General features: G+C 44.6%; 1 long non-coding RNA gene across 1 annotated transcript; it reads right to left on the bottom strand.

The window, feature by feature from the left end:
- Nucleotides 1-243: 243 nt before the first annotated feature.
- On the bottom strand, nt 244-2,077 carry LOC127920261 (uncharacterized). Its single transcript, XR_008105523.1, has 4 exons — nt 2,034-2,077; nt 1,134-1,167; nt 898-965; nt 244-291 (listed from the first exon to the last, which is right to left on the bottom strand). It is a non-coding gene; the product is annotated as an uncharacterized LOC127920261 (long non-coding RNA).
- Between the last annotated feature and the right edge of the window lie 13,998 nt (nt 2,078-16,075).

Raw genomic sequence — 16,075 nt, 5'->3', positions numbered from 1 at the left:
AAACAACAAGAAGAGAGGTCACCTCATAGCAGAGAAACAACAAGAAGAGAGGTCACCCCATAGCAGAGAAACAACAAGAAGAGAGGTCACCCCATAGCATGGAAACAACAAGAAGAGAGGTCACCTCATAGCAGAGAAACAACAAGAAGAGAGGTCACCCCATAGCAAGGAAACAACAAGAAGAGAGGTCACCTCATAGCAGAGAAACAACAAGAGAGGTCACCTCATAGCAGAGAAACAACAAGAAGAGAGATCACCTCATAGCAGAGAAACAAGAAGAAGAGAGGTCACCTCATAGCAGAGAAACAAAAAGAAGAGAGGTCACCTCATAGCAGGGAAACAACAAGAAGAGAGGTCACCTCATAGCAGGGAAACATGAAGAAGAGAGATCACCTCATAGCAGAGAAACAAGAAGAAGAGAGATCACCTCATCAGGGAAACAACAAGAAGAGAGGTCACCTCATAGCAGAGAAACAAGAAGAAGAGAGGTCACCTCATAGCAGGGAAACAACAAGAAGAGAGGTCACCTCATAGCAGAGAAACAAGAAGAAGAGAGATCACCTCATCAGGGAAACAACAAGAAGAGAGGTCACCTCATACCAGGGAAACAAGAAGAAGAGAGGTCACCTCATCAGGGAAACAAGAAGAAGAGAGGTCACCTCATAGCAGGGAAACAACATGAAGAGAGATCACCTCATACCAGGGAAACAACAAGAAGAGAGATCACCTCATAGCAGGGAAACAACAAGAAGAGAGATCACCTCATAGCAGAGAAACAACAAGAAGAGAGGTCACCTCATAGCAGAGAAACAACATGAAGAGAGATCACCTCATAGCAGGGAAACAACAAGAAGAGAGATCACCTCATAGCAGGGAAACAACGAGAAGAGAGGTCACCTCATAGCAGAGAAACAAGAAGAAGAGAGGTCACCTCATAGCAGAGAAACAAGAAGAAGAGAGATCACCTCATCAGGGAAACAACATGAAGAGAGGTCACCTCATAGCAGGGAAACAACAAGAAGAGAGGTCACCTCATAGCAGGGAAACAACAAGAAGAGAGGTCACCTCATAGCAGGGAAACAACATGAAGAGAGGTCACCTCATAGCAGGGAAACAAGAAGAAGAGAGATCACCTCATAGCAGAGAAACAAGAAGAAGAGAGGTCACCTCATAGCAGGGAAACAACAAGAAGAGAGGTCACCTCATAGCAGGGAAACAACAAGAAGAGAGGTCACCTCATAGCAGGGAAACAACATGAAGAGAGGTCACCTCAGAGAAACAGAAGAAACAACATGAAGAAGAGGTCACCTCATAGCAGGAAACAACATGAAGAGAGAGTCACCTCATAGCAGAGAAACAACAAGAAGAGAGGTCACCTCATAGCAGAGAAACAACATGAAGAGAGGCACCTCATAGCAGGAAACAACATGAAGAGAGAGAGGTCACCTCATAGCAGAGAAACAACATGAAGAGAGATCACCTCATAGCAGAGAAACAACATGAAGAGAGATCACCTCATAGCAGAAACAAAACAACAGAGAAACAACATGAAGAAGAGATCACCTCATAGCAGGGAAACAAGAAGAAGAGAGAAGAGAGGTCACCTCATAGCAGGAAACAACAAGAAGAGAGGTCACCTCATAGCAGGGAAACAACATGAAGAGAGGTCACCTCACCTCAAGCAGAGAAACAACATGAAGAAGAAGATCACCTCATAGCAGGGAAACAAGAAGAAGAGAGGTCACCTCATAGCAGGGAAACAACATGAAGAGAGATCACCAACAGAAGAGAGGTCACCTATAGCAGAGAAACAACATGAAGAGAGGTCACCTCATAGCAGGAAACAACAAGAAGAGAGGTCACCTCATAGCAGGGAAACAACAAGAAGAGAGGTCACCTCATAGCAGAGAAACAACAAGAAGAGAGGTCACCTCATAGCAGAGAAACAACAAGAAGAGAGATCACCTCATAGCAGAGAAACAAGAAGAAGAGAGGTCACCTCATAGCAGGGAAACAACAAGAAGAGAGGTCACCTCATAGCAGAGAAACAAGAAGAAGAGAGGGCACCTCATAGCAGAGAAACAAGAAGAAGAGAGGGCACCTCATAGCAGAGAAACACCTCAAGCATGAAGAGAAGAGGTCACCTCATAGCAGGGAGAAACAACAGGAAGAAGAGAGGTCACCTCATAGCAGGAAACAACAAGAAGAGAGATCACCTCATAGCAGGAAACAAGAAGAAGAGAGTCACCTCATAGCAGGAAACAATAAGAAGAGAGGTCACCTCATAGCAGAGAAACAATAAGAAGAGAGGTCACCTCATAGCAGGAAACAAGAAGAAGAGAGAGGTCACCTCATAGCAGGGAAACAAGAAGAGAGGTCACCTCATAGCAGGGAAACAACAAGAAGAGAGGTCACCTCATAGCAGGGAAACAAGAAGAAGAGAGGTCACCTCATAGCAGAGAAACAAGAAGAAGAGAGGTCACCTCATAGCATGGAAACAAGATGAAGAGAGATCACCTCATAGCATGGAAACAAGAAGAAGAGAGGTCACCTCATAGCAGGGAAACAAGAAGAAGAGAGGTCACCTCATAGCATGGAAACAAGAAGAAGAGAGGTCACCTCATAGCAGGAAACAACAAGAAGAGAGGTCACCTCATAGCAGGAAACAAAGAGAGGTCAAGAAGAGATGTCACCTCATAGCAGGAAACAACAAGAAGAGAGGTCACCTCATAGCAGGGAAACAACATGAAGAGAGGTCACCTCATAACATGGAAACAAGAAGAAGAGAGGTCATCTCATAGCAGGGAAACAACGAGAAGAGAGGTCACCTCATAGCAGAGAAACAACAAGAAGAGAGGTCACCTCATAGCAGGGAAACAAGAAGAAGAGAGGTCACCTCATAGCATGGAAACAAGAAGAAGAGAGGTCACCTCATAGCATGGAAACAAGAAGAAGAGAGGTCACCTCATAGCATGGAAACAAGAAGAAGAGAGGTCACCTCATATCAGGGAAACAACATGAAGAGAGGTCACCTCATAGCAGGGAAACAACATGAAGAGAGGTCACCTCATAGCAGGGAAACAACATGAAGAGAGGTCACCTCATAGCAGGGAAACAACAAGAAGAGAGGTCACCTCATAACATGGAAACAACAAGAAGAGAGATCACCTCATACCAGGGAAACAAGAAGAAGAGAGGTCACCTCATAGCAGGGAAACAACAAGAAGAGAGATCACCTCATACCAGGGAAACAAGAAGAAGAGAGGTCACCTCATCAGGGAAACAACGAGAAGAGAGGTCACCTCATAGCAGGGAAACAACGAGAAGAGAGATCACCTCATAGCAGGGAAACAACAAGAAGAGAGGTCACCTCATAGCAGGAAACAAGAAGAAGAGAGGTCACCTCATAGCAGGAAACAAGAAGAAGAGAGGTCACCTCATAGCAGGGAAACAACAAGAAGAGGTCACCTCATAGCAGGGAAACAACAAGAAGAGAGGTCACCTCATAGCAGGGAAACAACATGAAGAGAGGTCACCTCATAGCAGAGAAACAACATGAAGAGAGGTCACCTCATAGCAGAGAAACAACATGAAGAGAGATCACCTCATAGCAGGGAAACAACATGAAGAGAGATCACCTCATAGCAGAGAAACAACATGAAGAGAGATCACCTCATAGCAGAGAAACAACATGAAGAGAGATCACCTCATAGCAGGGAAACAAGAAGAGAGGTCACCTCATAGCAGAGAAACAACATGAAGAGAGGGCACCTCATAGCAGAGAAACAAGAAGAAGAGAGGTCACCTCATAGCAGAGAAACAACATGAAGAGAGGTCACCTCATAGCAGGGAAACAACATGAAGAGAGGTCACCTCATAGCAGGGAAACAAGAAGAGAGGTCACCTCATAGCAGAGAAACAACATGAAGAGAGGGCACCTCATAGCAGAGAAACAACATGAAGAGAGGGCACCTCATAGCAGGGAAACAACATGAAGAGAGATCACCTCATAGCAGGGAAACAAGAAGAGAGGTCACCTCATAGCAGGGAAACAACAAGAGAGGTCACCTCATAGCAGAGAAACAATATGAAGAGAGGTCACCTCATAGCATGGAAACAAGAAGAAGAGAGATCACCTCATACCAGGGAAACAAGAAGAGAGGTCACCTCATAGCAGGGAAACAACAAGAAGAGAGGTCACCTCATAGCAGGGAAACAAGAAGAAGAGAGGTCACCTCATAGCAGAGAAACAAGAAGAAGAGAGGTCACCTCATAGCATGGAAACAATATGAAGAGAGGTCACCTCATAGCATGGAAACAAGAAGAAGAGAGATCACCTCATAGCAGGGAAACAAGAAGAAGAGAGGTCACCTCATAGCAGGGAAACAAGAAGAAGAGAGGTCACCTCATAGCATGGAAACAAGAAGAAGAGAGGTCACCTCATAGCAGAGAAACAACAAGAAGAGAGGTCACCTCATAGCAGAGAAACAACAAGAAGAGAGGTCACCTCATAGCAGAGAAACAACAAGAAGAGAGGTCACCTCATAGCAGGGAAACAACATGAAGAGAGGTCACCTCATAACATGGAAACAAGAAGAAGAGAGGTCACCTCATAGCAGGGAAACAACGAGAAGAGAGGTCACCTCATAGCAGAGAAACAACAAGAAGAGAGGTCACCTCATAGCAGGGAAACAAGAAGAAGAGAGGTCACCTCATAGCATGGAAACAAGAAGAAGAGAGGTCACCTCATAGCAGGGAAACAAGAAGAAGAGAGATCACCTCATAGCAGGGAAACAAGAAGAAGAGAGGTCACCTCATAGCAGGGAAACAAGAAGAAGAGAGGTCACCTCATAGCAGGGAAACAACAAGAAGAGAGATCACCTCATAGCAGGGAAACAACAAGAAGAGAGATCACCTCATAGCAGGGAAACAACAAGAAGAGAGGGCACCTCATAGCAGAGAAACAAGAAGAAGAGAGGTCACCTCACAGCAGGGAAACAACAAGAAGAGAGGTCACCCCATAGCAGGGAAACAACAAGAAGAGAGGTCACCTCATAGCAGGGAAACAACGAGAAGAGAGATCACCTCATAGCAGAGAAACAACAAGAAGAGAGGTCACCTCATAGCAGGGAAACAAGAAGAAGAGAGGTCACCTCATAGCAGGGAAACAACAAGAAGAGAGGTCACCTCATAGCAGGGAAACAACAAGAAGAGAGGTCACCTCATAGCAGGGAAACAACAAGAAGAGAGGTCACCTCATAGCAGGGAAACAACAAGAAGAGAGGTCACCTCATAGCAGGGAAACAACAAGAAGAGAGGTCACCTCATAGCAGGGAAACAACAAGAAGAGAGGTCACCTCATAGCAGGGAAACAACAAGAAGAGAGGTCACCTCATAGCAGGGAAACAAGAAGAAGAGAGGGTCACCTCATAGCAGGGAAACAAGAAGAAGAGAGGTCACCTCATAGCAGGGAAACAAGAAGAAGAGAGGTCACCTCATAGCAGGGAAACAAGAAGAAGAGAGGTCACCTCATAGCAGGGAAACAAGAAGAAGAGAGGTCACCTCATAGCAGGGAAACAAGAAGAAGAGAGGTCACCTCATAGCAGGGAAACAAGAAGAAGAGAGGTCACCTCACAGCAGGGAAACAAGAAGAAGAGAGGTCACCTCATCGCAGGGAAACATGAAGAAGAGAGGTCACCTCATAGCAGAGAAACAACATGAAGAGAGGTCACCTCATAGCAGGGAAACAACATGAAGAGAGATCACCTCATAGCAGGGAAACAACATGAAGAGAGGTCACCTCATAGCAGGGAAACAACATGAAGAGAGGTCACCTCATAGCATGGAAACAAGAAGAAGAGAGGTCACCTCATAGCAGGGAAACAACATGAAGAGAGGTCACCTCATAGCAGAGAAACAACATGAAGAGAGGTCACCTCATAGCAGGGAAACAACATGAAGAGAGATCACCTCATAGCAGGGAAACAACATGAAGAGAGGTCACCTCATAGCAGAGAAACAACATGAAGAGAGGGCACCTCATAGCAGGGAAACAACATGAAGAGAGGTCACCTCATAGCAGGGAAACAAGAAGAAGAGAGGTCACCTCATAGCACGGAAACAAGAAGAAGAGAGGTCACCTCATAGCAGGGAAACAATAAGAAGAGAGGTCACCTCATAGCAGTGAAACAACAAGAAGAGAGGTCACCTCATAGCAGGGAAACAACATGAAGAGAGGTCACCTCATAGCATGGAAACAAGAAGAAGAGAGGTCACCTCATAGCAGAGAAACAACATGAAGAGAGGTCACCTCATAGCAGGGAAACAAGAAGAAGAGAGGTCACCTCATAGCATGGAAACAAGAAGAAGAGAGGTCACCTCATAGCAGGGAAACAATAAGAAGAGAGGTCACCTCATAGCAGGGAAACAACATGAAGAGAGGTCACCTCATAGCAGGGAAACAACATGAAGAGAGGTCACCTCATAGCATGGAAACAAGAAGAAGAGAGGTCACCTCATAGCAGAGAAACAACATGAAGAGAGGTCACCTCATAGCAGGGAAACAACATGAAGAGAGATCACCTCATAGCAGGGAAACAACATGAAGAGAGGTCACCTCATAGCAGAGAAACAACATGAAGAGAGGGCACCTCATAGCAGGGAAACAACATGAAGAGAGGTCACCTCATAGCAGGGAAACAAGAAGAAGAGAGGTCACCTCATAGCATGGAAACAAGAAGAAGAGAGGTCACCTCATAGCAGGGAAACAATAAGAAGAGAGGTCACCTCATAGCAGTGAAACAACAAGAAGAGAGGTCACCTCATAGCAGTGAAACAACATGAAGAGAGGGCACCTCATAGCAGAGAAACATGAAGAAGAGAGGTCACCTCATAGCAGAGAAACATGAAGAAGAGAGGTCACCTCATAGCAGGGAAACAAGAAGAAGAGAGGTCACCTCATAGCAGGGAAACAAGAAGAAGAGAGGTCAGCTCGTAGCAGGGAAAGAAAATAACTAGGCAAAGAGCACCAAACGTCACAGTAACTCCCAGTTAGATAAAAGGTTCATCACTTGCGTGCTGAAATCATAAAAAGCTGAGTGGGAAGGCGTTGTTTACAGTTGTCTGCTTATCGGCCAGGTCACAGTGAACTGACAAGGCAGTGCAGGGTCAGATTAGTGAGACATATATCTGAAGAATGAAAGTAGAGCAGAGCCAGAGGACTGTGAGCACACTCTGACTCAGTCCCAGTCTGGGAGAACACTCTGACTCAGTCCCAGTCTGGGAGAACACTCTGACTCAGTCCCAGTCTGGGAGAACACTCTGACTCAGTCCCAGTCTGTGATAACACTCTGACTCAGTCCCAGTCTGGGAGAACACTCTGACTCAGTCCCAGTCTGTGATAACACTCTGACTCAGTCCCAGTCTGGGAGAACACTCTGACTCAGTCCCAGTCTGGGAGAACACTCTGACTCAGTCCCAGTCTGGGAGAACACTCTGACTCAGTCCTAGTCTGGGAGAACACTCTGACTCAGTCCCAGTCTGGGAGAACACTCTGACTCAGTCCCAGTCTGTGATAACACTCTGACTCAGTCCCAGTCTGGGAGAACACTCTGACTCAGTCCCAGTCTGTGATAACACTCTGACTCAGTCCCAGTCTGGGAGAACACTCTGACTCAGTCCCAGTCTGGGAGAACACTCTGACTCAGTCCCAGTCTGGGAGAACACTCTGACTCAGTCCTAGTCTGGGAGAACACTCTGACTCAGTCCCAGTCTGGGAGAACACTCTGACTCAGTCCCAGTCTGGGAGAACACTCTGACCCAGTCAGTCCCAGTCCCAGTCTGGGAGAACACTCTGACTCAGTCCCAGTCTGGGAGAACACTCTGACTCAGTCCCAGTCTGGGAGAACACTCTGACTCAGTCCCAGTCTGGGAGAACACTCTGACTCAGTCCCAGTCTGGGAGAACACTCTGACTCAGTCCCAGTCTGGGAGAACACTCTGACTCAGTCCCAGTCTGGGAGAACACTCTGACTCAGTCCCAGTCTGGGAGAACACTCTGACTCAGTCCCAGTCTGGGAGAACACTCTGACTCTGTCCCAGTCTGTGAGAACACACTGACTCAGTCCCAGTCTGGGAGAACACTCTGACTCAGTCCCAGTCTGGGAGAACACTCTGACTCAGTCCCAGTCTGGGAGAACACTCTGACTCAGTCCCAGTCTGGGAGAACACTCTGACTCAGTCCCAGTCTGTGAGAACACTGACTCAGTCCCAGTCTGTGAAAGAGAAGAAGAGACAGGAGGACTGTGATAGCACTCTGACTCAGTCCCAGTCTCTGATAACACTGACTCAGTCCCAGTCTGGGAGAACACTCTGACTCAGTCCCAGTCTGTGAGAACACTCTGACTCAGTCCCAGTCTCTGATAACACTCTGACTCAGTCCCAGTCTGTGAGAACACTCGGACTCAGTCCCAGTCTGTGAGAACACTCTGACTCAGTCCCAGTCTGTGATAACACTCTGACTCAGTCCCAGTCTGTGATAACACTCTGACTCAGTCCCAGTCTGTGAGAACACTCTGACTCAGTCCCAGTCTGTGAGAACACTCTGACTCAGTCCCAGTCTGTGAGAACACTCTGACTCAGTCCCAGTCTGTGATAACACTCTCAGTCCAAGTAGGTCACATGTCAGTACAGACACACCAGTAGGTCACATGTCAGTACAGACACACAGCCAGTAGGTCACACGTCAGTCCAGACAACCAGTAGGTCACATGTCAGTACAGACAACCAGTAGGACTGTGACAAGACCCCTGGTGGCATGTCTACTGTGGGGACTGTGAAAAGACCCCTGGTGGCATGTCTGCTGGGGGGGACTGTGAAAAGACCCCTGGTGGCATGTCTGCTGGGGGGACTGTGAAAAGACCCCTGGTGGCATGTCTACTGTGGGGACTGTGACAAGACCCCTGGTGGCATGTCTGCTGGGGGGACTGTGAAAAGACCCCTGGTGGCATGTCTGCTGGGGGGACTGTGACAAGACCCCTGGTGGCATGTCTGCTGGGGGGACTGTGACAAGACCCCTGGTGGCATGTCTGCTGGGGGGACTGTGAAAAGACCCCTGGTGGCATGTCTGCTGGGGGGACTGTGACAAGACCCCTGGTGGCATGTCTGCTGGGGCCTAGTGTGTGTGTGTCAGAGCTGTGTGTAAGTTGACGATGCAAACAATTTGGGATTTTCCAACACATTAATGTTTCTTATAAAAAACAAGAAGTGATGCAGTCGGTCTCTCCTCAACTCTTAACCAAGAGAGAGAGACTGGTATAGTATTAATATCAGCCCTCTGATTACAATGAAGAGCAAGACGTGCCGCTCTGTTCTGCAGCTTAACTTGGTGTTTCCTTACAGCACTGGACAATAATCAAGATAAGGTTTCCCGGAGTGTTGACCCAGTAACTGAAAAGGTTGCCGGGTTCAAATCCCCAAGCCGACAAAGGCTATTTCGATGTGCCCTTGAGCATGGCCCTCTCTGAAAGTGGAACAGAACCATGAGGACTTACCCAGCCTCCCTGTCTCTTTTCCTGTCTCTCTCCCCCCTCTCTCTCTCTCCTTTTCTCTCACTCTCTCTCTGTTCCTCTCTTACTCAGCCTCTCTCTCTCTCTCTCGCTCTCTCTTTCTCTCTTTCTCTTTCTCTTTCTTTCTCTGTCTCTGTCTCTGTCTCTCTATCTATCTTGCTCTACGTCTCTGCGTCAGCCCAACTCTCAGAGCTGTAACAGACCCTGCCCAATGGTTCAATGGCCTAATTGTCAGGGCCTGGGTCATGTTCAGAAGGCGCGAAACAGAAGAAAACACTCTGAAACAATTTGAAACAGGAGACACTGTCTCAATTTGTCCAATAAGACACGCTTGTTTTAATTTTCTGCTTATAAACCTTTTTTTGCAACAGTGCGCCCTATGAACATGACCCTGGTGTCACATCAAAATGTGCCCCCCCCGATTCAAGCAGCATGGACCCCGATTCAAATTAAAAACCTTGTCAGACTCCTCACTGACGAGTCTAAACACGACAGCTTCTTACCACGGGCCGGTCAGATCAACGTTCTCCATAACAAAACTGGATCCAAATATTGTTGTTGTCATTAAAATGTGAAATAATGTGGACGTTCGGTTCCTAACCCTCGTGGCTTATCCAAAATATTGTTCACTTCAAGAGATGATTAATTGGACACGCTACGTGCTCAAAGCCAATGCAGAAAACATGGGGCCTGCATCCCGAAATTACACCCTCTTCCCTCTGCAGTGCTCTGCTCTGGAGGGCCAATCGTCTTAGGTCATGTAGCACAACGGCAGCGCCTGCCCTGAGGGGGCGGTCTGAACGGTTTAACTAACCACTCAAACCTCTGATCATTCAAGTCAGCGGAAGATGGACTTTGGAACACATTGTTTTGCCAAACCAGTTGTGGCGCAAATACCCGTGTCAGACCCCGACACCCTCCTCTCCTCTCCTCTCCTCTCCTCTCCTCTCCTCTCCTCTCTCCTCTCCTCTCCTCTCCTCTCCCTCCTCTCCTCTCCTCTCCTCCCTCCCCCCTCTCCTCTCCTCTCCTCTCCTCTCCTCTCCTCTCCTCTCCTCTCTCCTCCTCTCCTCTCCCTCCTCTCCTCTCCTCTCTCTCCCTCTCCTCTCTCCTCTCCTCTCCTCTCCTCTCCTCTCCTCTCCTCTCCTCTCCTCTCCTCTCCTCTCCTCTCCTCTCTCCTCTCTCCTCTCCTCTCCTCTCCCTCTCCCCTCCCCTCTCCTCTCCTCTCCTTCTCTCTCTCTTCTCTTCTCTTTCTTGTCTTGTCTTCTCCTCCCCTATCCTCAACCATAATCATTCTCAGTGTTGCAAAGAAATTGAGCAGAAATCCATGACAGGGCTTTTTTCAGTTGGTCCTGGGTTGTGGGGGTAGAGCACAGAGACAGAAGTGAAGTAGTGTTTTTCAGTTGTTCCTGGGTTGTGGGGGTAGAGCACAGAGAGAGAAGTGAAGTAGTGTTTTCAGTTGGTCCTGGGTTGTGGGGGTAGAGCACAGAGACAGAAGTGAAGTAGTGTTTTTCAGTTGTTCCTGGGTTGTGGGGGTAGAGCACAGAGAGAGAAGTGAAGTAGTGTTTTCAGTTGGTCCTGGGTTGTGGGGGTAGAGCACAGAGAGAGAAGTGAAGTAGTGTTTTCAGTTGGTCCTGGGTTGTGGGGTAGAGCACAGAGAGAGAAGTGAAGTAGTGTTTTTCAGTTGGTCCTGGGTTGTGGGGTAGAGCACAGAGAGGAGTGAAGTAGTTTTTTCAGTTGGTCCTGGGTTGTGGGGTAGAGCACAGAGAGAGAAGTGAAGTAGTGTTTTTCAGTTGGTCCTGCTATCTCTGTTGGTCATGCTATCTCTGTTGGTCCTGCTATCTCTGTTGGTCCTGCTATCTCTGTGTATCTCTGTTGGTCCTGCTATCTCTGTTGGTCCTGCTGTTGGTCCTCTGTTGTCCTGCTACTCTGTTGGTCCTGTTGGTCCTATCTCTGTTTGTCCTGCTATCTCTGTTGGTCCCTCTGTTTGTCCTGTATCTCTGTTGGTCCTGCTATCTCTGTTGGTCCTGCTATCTCTGTTGGTCCTGCTATCTCTGTTGGTCCTGCTATCTCTGTTGGTCCTGCTATCTCTGTGTATCTCTGTTGGTCCTGCTATCTCTGTTGGTCCTGCTATCTCTGTGTATCTCTGTTGGTCCTGCTATCTCTGTTGGTCCTGATATCTCTGTTGGTCCTGCTATCTCTGTGTATCTCTGTTGGTCCTGCTATCTCTGTTGGTCCTGATATCTCTGTTGGTCCTGCTATCTCTGTTGGTCCTGCTATCTCTGTTGGTCCTGCTATCTCTGTTGGTCCTGCTATCTCTGTTGGTCCTGCTATCTCTGTTTATCTCTGTTGGTCCTGCTATCTCTGTTGGTCCTGCTATCTCTGTTGGTCCTGCTATCTCTGTTGGTCCTGCTATCTCTGTTGGTCCTGCTATCTCTGTGTATCTCTGTTGGTCCTGCTATCTCTGTGTATCTCTGTTGGTCCTGCTATCTCTGTTGGTCCTGCTATCTCTGTCTATCTCTGTCCTTCTTGCTATCTCTGTGTATCCCCATTGGTCCTGATATCTCCATTGGTCCTGCTATCTCTGTGTATCTCCATTGGTCCTGATATCTCTGTTGGTCCTGCTATCTCTGTGTATCTCTATTGGTCTTGCTATCTCTGTGTATCTCCATTGGTCCTGCTATCTCTGTGTATCTTGGTTGGTCCTGCTATCTCTGTTTGTCCTGCTCTCTCTGTCTATCTCTGTCCTTCTTGCTATCTCTGTGTATCTCTGTTGGTCATGCTCTCTCTGTCTATCTCTGTCCTTCTTGCTATCTCTGTGTATCTCCATTGGTCCTGATATCTCTGTTGGTCCTGCTATCTCTGTGTATCTCCATTGGTCCTGATATCTCCATTGGTCCTGCTATCTCTGTCTATCTCTGTCCTTCTTGCTATCTCTGTGCATCTCCATTGGTCCTGCTCTCTCTGTCTATCTCTGTCCTTCTTGCTATCTCTGTGCATCTCCATTGGTCCTGCTATCTCTGTCTATCTCTGTCCTTCTTGCTATCTCTGTGTATCTCCATTGGTCCTGCTATCTCTGTGTATCTTGGTTGGTCCTGCTATCTCTGTTTGTCCTGCTCTCTCTGTCTATCTCTGTCCTTCTTGCTATCTCTGTGTATCTCCATTGGTCCTGCTCTCTCTGTCTATCTCTGTCCTTCTTGCTATCTCTGTGTATCTCCATTGGTCCTGCTCTCTCTGTCTATCTCTGTCCTTCTTGCTATCTCTGTACATCTCCATTGGTCCTGCTCTCTCTGTCTATCTCTGTCCTTCTTGCTATCTCTGTGTATCTCCATTGGTCCTGCTCTCTCTGTCTATCTCTGTCCTTCTTGCTATCTCTGTGTATCTCCATTGGTCCTGCTCTCTCTGTCTATCTCTGTCCTTCTTGCTATCTCTGTGTATCTCCATTGGTCCTGATATCTCCATTGGTCCTGCTATCTCTGTGCATCTCCATTGGTCCTGCTATATCTCTGTACTGTGTGGCTCTGTGTATCAGTGATTGTGAGTGGCAGTAGAGGAGCGGACTGTAGGAGTGGAGGCCTTTAGTCTACACTGTGATGGTAATGCATGTCACATTGATGAGAGGAGGAGAGGGGAAGTTAGGAGCTAACGGGGTCAGCTCATCACCCTCTCTCTCTCGCTTTCTCTCTCAGTATCTCTTTCTTTGTCTCTCTTTCCCTCCCCTTTTCTCTCTTTTTCTCTCTTTTTCTCTCTCCTTATCCTGTCGCGATGTTGTTCTAGCGGTCCATCAACAGGGTCATGCCTAAGGGTTTCCAAATACCCCCTGTCTCTCTCTATTTCTCTACCACTCCCCCTCTCTTTCCCCCTCTCTCTCTATTTCTCCACTACCCCCCTCCCCTCAATTCAATTCAAGGGCTTTAAATCTCTATCTCTCCAGTTCTCTCCTTGTTTTGTTCTCTTGTCCTCTCACAGATACCATTCATATCTTATTTTACTCACACTGCTCTCTTAACTCTGTCTGGAGTGGAGGGCTTTGGCTACTGGATGTGACCATTTGTCCTGATCTACTTTATACTGAATGTCATTGACCACTACCTCTATGTGAAGACAACATTAAAACTACCTCTATGTGAAGACATTAAAACTACCTCTATATGAAGACAACATTAAAACGACCTCTATATGAAGACATTAAAACTACCTCTATATGAAGACATTAAAACTACCTCTATATGAAGACAACATTAAAACTACCTCTATATGAAGACAACATTAAAACTACCTCTATATGAAGACATTAAAACTACCTCTATATGAAGACATTAAAACTACCTCTATGTGAAGACAACATTAAAACTACCTCTATATGAAGACAACATTAAAACTACCTCTATATGAAGACATTAAAACTACCTCTATATGAAGACATTAAAACTACCTCTATATGAAGACATTAAAACTACCTCTATATGAAGACATTAAAACTACCTCTATATGAAGACATTAAAACTACCTTAAAACTAAAACTACCTCTATATGAAGACAACATTAAAACTACCTCTATATGAAGACAACATTAAAACTACCTCTATATGAAGACATTAAAACTACCTCTATATGAAGACAACATTAAAACTACCTCTATATGAAGACATTAAAACTACCTCTATATGAAGACATTAAAACTACCTCTATATGAAGACATTAAAACTACCTCTATATGAAGACATTAAAACTACCTCTATATGAAGACAACATTAAAACTACCTCTATATGAAGACAACATTAAAACTACCTCTATATGAAGACATTAAAACTACCTCTATATGAAGACATTAAAACTACCTCTATATGAAGACATTAAAACTACCTCTATATGAAGACATTAAAACTACCTCTATATGAAGACATTAAAACTACCTCTATATGAAGACATTAAAACTACCTCTATGTGAAGACAACATTAAAACTACCTCTATATGAAGACATTAAAACTACCTCTATATGAAGACATTAAAACTACCTCTATATGAAGACATTAAAACTACCTCTATATGAAGACAACATTAAAACTACCTCTATATGAAGACAACATTAAAACTACCTCTATATGAAGACAACATTAAAACTACCTCTATATGAAGACATTAAAACTACCTCTATATGAAGACATTAAAACTACCTCTATATGAAGACAACATTAAAACTACCTCTATATGAAGACAACATTAAAACTACCTCTATATGAAGACATTAAAACTACCTCTATATGAAGACATTAAAACTACCTCTATATGAAGACATTAAAACTACCTCTATATGAAGACAACATTAAAACTACCTCTATATGAAGACATTAAAACTACCTCTATATGAAGACATTAAAACTACCTCTATATGAAGACATTAAAACTACCTCTATATGAAGACATTAAAACTACCTCTATATGAAGACATTAAAACTACCTCTATATGAAGACATTAAAACTACCTCTATATGAAGACATTAAAACTACCTCTATATGAAGACATTAAAACTACCTCTATATGAAGACATTAAAACTACCTCTATATGAAGACATTAAAACTATTAAAACTACCTCTATATGAAGACATTAAAACTACCTCTATATGAAGACATTAAAACTACCTCTATATGAAGACATTAAAACTACCTCTATATGAAGACATTAAAACTACCTCTATATGAAGACATTAAAACTACCTCTATATGAAGACATTAAAACTACCTCTATATGAAGACATTAAAACTACCTCTATATGAAGACATTAAAACTACCTCTATATGAAGACATTAAAACTACCTCTATATGAAGACAACATTAAAACTACCTCTATATGAAGACATTAAAACTACCTCTATATGAAGACAACATTAAAACTACCTCTATATGAAGACATTAAAACTACCTCTATATGAAGACATTAAAACTACCTCTATATGAAGACATTAAAACTACCTCTATATGAAGACAACATTAAAACTACCTCTATATGAAGACATTAAAACTACCTCTATATGAAGACATTAAAACTACCTCTATATGAAGACAACATTAAAACTACCTCTATATGAAGACATTAAAACTACCTCTATATGAAGACATTAAAACTACCTCTATATGAAGACATTAAAACTACCTCTATATGAAGACATTAAAACTACCTTAAAACTAAAACTACTCTATGTGAAGACATTAAAACTACCTCTATATGAAGACATTAAAACTATATGAAGACATTAAAACTACCTCTATATGAAGACATTAAAACTACCTCTATATGAAGACATTAAAACTACCTCTATATGAAGACATTAAAACTACCTCTATATGAAGACATTAAAACTACCTCTATGTGAAGACATTAAAACTACCTCTATATGAAGACATTAAAACTACCTATGAAGACATTAAAACTACCTCTATATGAAGACATTAAAACTACCTCTATATGAAGACATTAAAACTATTAGACATTAAAACTACCTCTATA

This window comes from Oncorhynchus keta, unplaced genomic scaffold (genome assembly GCF_023373465.1).
Source record: "Oncorhynchus keta strain PuntledgeMale-10-30-2019 unplaced genomic scaffold, Oket_V2 Un_contig_1875_pilon_pilon, whole genome shotgun sequence".
Lineage (NCBI taxonomy): Eukaryota > Metazoa > Chordata > Actinopteri > Salmoniformes > Salmonidae > Oncorhynchus > Oncorhynchus keta.
The sequence above is the reverse complement of the archived record's forward strand: the minus strand, read 5'-3'. Positions and strand labels throughout refer to the sequence as shown.